The sequence below is a fragment of the Oncorhynchus nerka genome, linkage group LG18, assembly GCF_034236695.1.
Source record: "Oncorhynchus nerka isolate Pitt River linkage group LG18, Oner_Uvic_2.0, whole genome shotgun sequence".
Taxonomy (NCBI): domain Eukaryota; kingdom Metazoa; phylum Chordata; class Actinopteri; order Salmoniformes; family Salmonidae; genus Oncorhynchus; species Oncorhynchus nerka.
Genome location: NC_088413.1, coordinates 12,121,475 through 12,129,430, shown reverse-complemented (window position 1 = coordinate 12,129,430; position 7,956 = coordinate 12,121,475). Strand labels below are relative to the sequence as shown.

Genomic DNA, 7,956 nt, shown 5'->3' with positions numbered 1-7,956 from the left:
TTAATTTCGTCATCATCATTAATATCGTCATCATCATTAATATCATCATCATCCTCACCACCTTCATCACCACCATCATAATCATCATCCTCACCCCCTTCCTCATCATCATCACCATCATCATTAATATCATCATCCTCACCACCTTCATCACCACCTTCATCATCATCATTAATATCATCGTCAACATCATTAATATTAATATCATCATAATCCTCATCACCATTATCTTCATCACCACTATCATCATCATCATCATCCTCATCATTAATTTCGCAATGATCATCACCACCTTCATCACCAACATCATCATCCTCATCATTAATATCGCCATGATCATCATCATCACCACAGAGTAGCAGCAGTGTAAAAACAAAGGGAGTCAATGTACAGTGGCTTGTGAAAGTATTCACCCACTTTGTATTTTTCCTATTTTGTTGCCTTGGAATTTAGGGTTAGACGTGCACCTGTCGACAACTTCCGGGGAATTTAGGGTTAGACGTGCACCTGTCGACAACTTCCGGGGAATTTAGGGTTAGACGTGCACCTGTCGACAACTTCCGGGGAATTTAGGGTTAGACGTGCACCTGTCGACAACTTCCGGGGAATTTAGGGTTAGACGTGCACCTGTCGACAACTTCCGGGGAAATTGGAGGACGCCCAATACAAATAAATAATCAGAAAAATGATGGATGTTAATTATGGCACACCTCGACAATATCCGGGGAAATTGCAGAGCGCGAAATACAAATTGCAAAAATATAAATATTTAACATTCATGAAAACACATGTGTTATGCATCAAAATAAAGCTTAACTTCTTGTTCATCCAGCTGCTGTGTCAGATTTCAAAAAGGTTTTACGGTGAAAACACACCATGCGATTATCTGAGGACAGAGCCCCGCATACAAAACCATGAAAAACATATTTCAACAAGGCAGGTGCGCCACGAAAGTCAGAAATAGCAATATAAGAAATGGCTTACCTTTGATGATCTTCTTCTGTTGGCACTCCAAAAGGTCCCAGATACATCACAAATGGTCCTTTTGTTCGATAATGTCCTTCTTTATATCCCCAAAAACTCGTGCTTCAGTCAATAATCCACCGTTTTCCCTCCATCAAAATACATAAAAAATGAATCCCAAAAGTTACTAATAAACTTCTCCAAACAAGTCAAACACTTATTTTCCAACATAATTTTCAAATAAATTCATTAAAAATCCTACAATGTGATTTTCTGGAGAAAAAAATTCTCATTTTGTTTGTCATAGTTGAAGTGTACCTATGATGACAATTACAGGCCTCTCTCATCTTTTTAAGTGGGAGAACTTGCACAATTGGTGGCTGACTAAATACTATTTCCCCCTCTGTATGTTCCCCCTGTTGATGATGCTCATTATATATTAAGGTTGAACCAAAAGATTACATGTAGCAAAAATCAGTCTCAAATCTCTGGAAGACTGAAACAGATTTCCCTCAAGAATTTCCCTGTATTTAGCGCCATCCATCATTCCTTCAATTCTGACCAGTTTCCCAGTCCCTGCTGATGAAAAACATCCCCGCAGCAAGATGCTGCCACCACCATGCTTCCCTGTGGGGATGCTGTTTCGGGGTGATGAGAGGTGTTGTGTTTGCACCAGACATGGCGTTTTCCTTGATGGCCAAAAAGCTCAATTTCAGTCTCATCTGACCAGAGTACCTTCTTCCATATGTTTGGGGAGTCTCCCACATGCCTTTTGACGAACACCAAACATGTTTGCTTATTTTTTTCTGGCCACTCTCCCAGCTCTGTGGAGTGTACGACTTAAAGTGGTTCTATGGACAGATACGCCAATCTCCGCTGTGGAGATTTGCAGCTCCTTCAAGGTTATCTTTGGTCTTCTTGTTGCCTCTGATTAATGCCCTCATTGTCTGGTTCGTGAGTTTTGGTGGGTGGCGGCTCTCTCTTGGCAGGTTTGTTGTGGTGCCATATTCTTTCCATTTTATTATAATGAATTTAATATACGCTCTGTGGGATGTTCAAAGATTCCGATATTATTTTATAACCCAACCCTGATCTTTACTTCTCCACAACTTTGTCCCTGACCTGTTTGGAGAGCTCATTGGTCTTCATAGTGCCACTTGCTTGGTGGTGCCCCTTTCTTAGTGGTGTTACAGACTCTGGGGCCTTTCAGAACAGATGTATATATACTGAGATCATGTGACTGATCATGTGACACTTATATTGCACACAGCTGGACTTTATTTAACAAATTATTTGACTTCTGAAGGTAATTGGTTGCACCAGATCTTATTTTGGGGCTTCATAGTAAAGGAGGTGAATATATATGCACTCACCACTTTTATTTTTTTTATTTCAATTCACCAATGTGGACTTTTATGTGTATGTCCATTATATAAAATCCAAATTAAAATTTAAATTAAATTACAGGTTTTAATGCAACAAAATAAGAAATATGCCATGGGGGTGCCATTTGAATAATTGTTAAGCAGTCTTATGGCTGGGGGGTAGAAGCTGAGCCTTTTGATCTCAGACTTGGATCTCCGGTACCGCTTGCCATGCGGTAGCAGAGAGAACAGTCTATGATTTGGATGACTGGAGTCCTTGACAATTTTTTGGGCCTTCCTTTGACACCGCCTGGTATAGAGGTCCTGGATGGCAGGAAGCTCAGCCTCAGTGATGTACTGGGCCGTATACACTACCCTCTGTAATGCCTTACGTCAGATACCGATCAGTTGCCAGGCAGTGATGCAACCGGTCAGGTAGAACTTTTTGAGGATTTGGGGGCCCATGCCAAATCTTTTCAGTCTCCCGAGGGGGAAAAGGTGTTGTCTTGCCCTCTTCATGACTGTCTTGGGTGTGTTTGGACCATGATAGTTCAATGGTGATGTCGACACCAAGGAACTTGAAACTCTCGACCCGCTCCACTACAGTCCCGTCGATGTTAATGGGGGCCTGTTCGGCCATCCTTTTCCTACATACATAGGTTTCCCATTTTTCCAGGTGTGAAAGGGAAGTGTGGAGTGCAGTAGAGATAGTGTCATCTGATGAGCTGGTCCAATACGAAGTGTTAATTTACATTCCCAAAAACACCTGTTGTCCACCATTTGATCCATAATGAACAAAGCCTTGTTCTACTGGGAAAATTACATCGGGAGCAGCTGGGTCCCATCCAGGTAACGAGGTCGTCTGTCTGAACACACACACACACACACACACACACACACACACACACACACACACACACACACACACACACACACACACACACAAACACACACACACACACACACATCCAGATAATAAGACCATCTGTCAGAACACACGCACACACACACACACACACACACACACACACACACACACACACACACACACACACACACACACACACACACACACACACACACATCCAGATAATAAGACCGTCTGTCAGAACACACGTACACACACACACACACGCACACACACACACACACACACACACACACACACACACACACACACACACACACATACACATCCAGATCATAAGACCGTCTGTCAGAACACACACACACACGTCCAGATAACGATACCATCTGTGTGAACATGTGTCTGCTTGATGTGTGAGATGCTCATCGATGCTCAACTAGCGAATCCACACCTGTGTGTGTGTGTGTGTGTTAAAACACAATCCGCCATTGAAGTGACTCTACTTTAAGAAGTAAACGTTACTAATTATCATATCTATTTAGATACTGAGGATGTTGCTTTTTTAATCTCGTTAGTAATGCCAGATGTGTTGTTGCACTTTAGTTTTGTGTTGTGATGCTTCAGGAGTTTTACAGCAGATAACTTCAAACTGACACTAGAACATTCCCCAATTCATGTTTATATGTTTATATTCACTAAATGGTAGGTCTTGCAGACGGTCCCAACACATGATAATGTACATGTATGTAATCTCCCAGATGATCTAACACAGAGCGACTTACAGGAGCAATTAGGGTTAAGTTTCTTTGCCCAAAGGGCACCTCGGCAGATGTATCACCTCGTCAGCTCTCGGATGCGAACCGGCGACCTTTGGGTTACTGGCCCAATTCTCTTAACCAAGGCTTCCTGACATAAAACCCCATTCTAATAGTGTATTTTATTTGACACTAAAACGCTGTATTCTACACCAATTCCAAGAGAAAAAAAACATTATTTGTTCGATAACAAATGTTCCCAGGGGACCCCGACCCCAAGCTTGGGAACCACTGTGCTACTTTCTACTATTCTGTGTCACTTTATGTTACCTGTCTTCTTTCCTGGATCACACAGTGGAGCACAACGGAGACTCTCTGGCTGTATTTACACAGGAAGTCAATCACAGTCCAATCCAGACTGGTCTTCCTCTGTAGAGATCAATCACAGTCCAATTCAGACTGGTCTTCCTCTGTAGAGATCAATTACAGTCCAATTCAGACTGGTCTTCCTCTGTAGAGATCAATCACAGTCCAATTCAGACTGGTCTTCCTCTGTAGAGATCAATCACAGTCCAATCCAGACTGGTCTTCCTCTGTAGAGATCAATCACAGTCCAATCCAGACTGGTCTTCCTCTGTAGAGATCAATCACAGTGCAATCCAGACTGGTCTTCCTCTGTAGAGATCAATCACAGTCCAATCCAGACTCGTCTTCTACTGTAGAGATCAATCACAGTCCAATTCAGACTGGTCTTCTACTGTAGAGATCAATCACAGTCCAATCCAGACTGGTCTTCTACTGTAGAGATCAATCACAGTGCAATCCAGACTGGTCTTCTACTGTAGAGATCAATCACAGTCCAATTCAAAATGGTTTTTGGACCAATCACAGTTAATAGTAAATGGGCAAAGATCAGATTTGTGCTGCCTGTGTAAATGTAGCCGGTGCATCACAACTCTCTACGGTAAGTCTGGTTAGTTTGATACGACACACTAACTTTCAGTCCATCACACAGTGGTATTAACACACACACACACACACACACACACACACACACACACACACACACACACACAGTTGACAGTTCACAGTGGCATCCAGTCTATCACACAGTATCACATGGTTCCTTCAGATGACAGACCACTGTTCCAGCCAAGCCTTAAAACAATGAACGGTGTGTGTGTGTGTGTGTGTGTGTGTGTGTGTGTGTGTGTGTGTGTGTGTGTCTGTGTGTGTGTGTGTGTGTGTGTGTGTGTGTGTATGTTTGTGTGTGTGTGTTGTGTCTGAAGTGAACGCTCAGTTCTCAGAGCTGCTCCAGACTGCCACAGTACTGAACGTCTAGGCCTGATGTCACGTCTCTCTGCCACAGTCCTGAACGTCTAGGCCTGATGTCACGTCTCTCTGCCACAGTCCTGAACGTCTAGGCCCGATGTCACGTCTATCTGCCACAGTCCTGAGCGTCTAGGCCTGATGTCTAGGCCCGATGTCACGTCTCTCTGCCACAGTACTGAACGTCTAGGCCTGATGTCACGTCTCTCTGCCACAGTACTGAACGTCTAGGCCTGATGTCACATCTCTCTGCCACAGTCCTGAGCGTCTAGGCCTGATGTCTAGGCCTGATGTCACGTCTCTCTGCCACAGTACTGAACGTCTAGGCCTGATGTCTAGGCCCGATGTCACGTCTCTCTGCCACAGTACTGAACGTCTAGGCCTGATGTCACGTCTCTCTGCCACAGTACTGAACGTCTAGGCCTGATGTCACATCTCTCTGCCACAGTCCTGAGCGTCTAGGCCTGATGTCACATCTCTCTGCCACAGTACTGAACGTCTAGGCCCGATGTCACGTCTCTCTGCCACAGTACTGAACGTCTAGGCCCGATGTCACGTCTCTCTGCCACAGTACTGAACGTCTAGGCCCGATGTCACGTCTCTCTGCCACAGTACTGAACGTCTAGGCCCGATGTCACGTCTCTCTGCCACAGTACTGAACGTCTAGGCCCGATGTCACGTCTCTCTGCCACAGTACTGAACGTCTAGGCCTGATGTCACGTCTCTCTGCCAGAGTCCTGAGCGTCTAGGCCTGATGTCACATCTCTCTGCCACAGTACTGAACGTCTAGGCCCGATGTCACGTCTCTCTGCCACAGTACTGAACGTCTAGGCCCGATGTCACGTCTCTCTGCCACAGTACTGAACGTCTAGGCCCGATGTCACGTCTCTCTGCCACAGTACTGAACGTCTAGGCCCGATGTCACGTCTCTCTGCCACAGTACTGAACGTCTAGGCCTGATGTCACGTCTCTCTGCCACAGTACTGAACGTCTAGGCCTGATGTCACGTCTCTCTGCCACAGTCCTGAGCGTCTAGGCCTGATGTCACATCTCTCTGCCACAGTACTGAACGTCTAGGCCCGATGTCACGTCTCTCTGCCACAGTACTGATGTCTAGGCCCGATGTCACGTCTCTCTGCCACAGTCCTGAGCGTCTAGGCCTGATGTCACATCTCTCTGCCACAGTCCTGAACGTCTAGGCCTGATGTCACGTCTCTCTGCCACAGTACTGAACGTCTAGGCCTGATGTCACGTCTCTCTGCCACAGTACTGAACGTCTAGGCCCGATGTCACGTCTCTCTGACACAGTACTGAACGTCTAGTTTACATGTTTATGTGTGTGTGTGTGTGTGTGTGTGTGTGTGGTTGTGTGTGTGTGTGTGTGTGTGTTTATGTGTTCAGGTGTGTGTGTGTGTGTTTGTGGTTATGGTTTATGTGTTTTTTTTGCGTTAATGTGTTTATTTGTGTGTGTGTTTGTGGTTATTGTTTATTTCGGTGTGTGAAGGGTTAATACACCATGTAAAGTGTTGGTCCCACATTTCATGAGCTGAAATAAACGATCCCAGAAATGTTCCCCACGCACAAAAAAATGCTTATTTCTCTCAAATGTTGTGCACAAATATGTTTACATCCCTGTTACTGAGCATTTCTCCTTTGCCAAGATAATCCATCCACATCATGACTATTACGCAGGTGCAACTCGTGCTTGGGACAATAAAAGTCCACTCTAAAATGTGCAGTTTTGTCAAAAAAACACAATGCAACAAACAACTACAATTTTGAGGGAGAGTGAAATTGGCATGCTGACTGCAGGAATGTCCACAAGTATGACGTTGTGTGGGAGAACAGTTTGCTGATGTCAATGTTGTGAACAGAGTGGTGGTGGGGTTATGGTATGGGCAGGCACAACCTATGGACAATGAACACAATTGCATTTTATGGATGGCAATTTAAATGCACAGAGATACCGTGACGAGATCCTGAGGCCCGTTGTCGTGCCGTTCATCTGCCACCATCACCTCATGTTTCAGCATGATATTGCAGGGCCCTACGTCGCAAGGATCTGTGCACAATTCCTGGACGCTGAAAATGTCCCAGTTCTTCCATGACCTGCGCACTCACCAGACATGTCACCCATTGAGCGTGTTTGGGATGCTCTGGATCAACGTGTACGACAGCGTGTTCCAGTTCCCGCCAATATCCAGCAGGCCACAATCAACAGCCTGATCAACTCTGCACGTGGCAAAAGGTGGTCACACCAGATACTGACGGGTTTTCTGATCCATGCCCCGACCATTTCTTAAAAAGCTTTCTGTGACCAGCGTATCAGTATTCCCAGTCATGTGAAGACCATGTAGTAGGCCAGCATTTATTTATTTAAATTGACTGGTTTCCTCATATGAACTGATATGAACTCAGGGAACATTTTGAAATTGTTTGCGTTTATATTTTTGTCCAGAATACATAAACATGTGCCGGATCACACACAGAGACACACGGTACAGCCTAGAGGCTGAGGAGATGCTCCCGCCAACGAACTAAAGGCTAATCCCATTGCTATAAGCTACTGCTAAGTATTCAGAACCTCCCACACAAGCATATACCGGCAGGTGTGTGTGTGTGTGTGTGTGTGTGTGTGTGTGTGTGTGTGTGTGTGTGTGTGTGTGTGTGTGTTTAA

General features: G+C 44.9%; 1 pseudogene; it reads left to right on the top strand.

Moving 5' to 3' along the window:
- Window positions 1-278: 278 nt before the first annotated feature.
- Window positions 279-7,956, top strand: part of LOC135561995 (uncharacterized) — a 24,486-nt pseudogene continuing 16,808 nt past the window's right edge.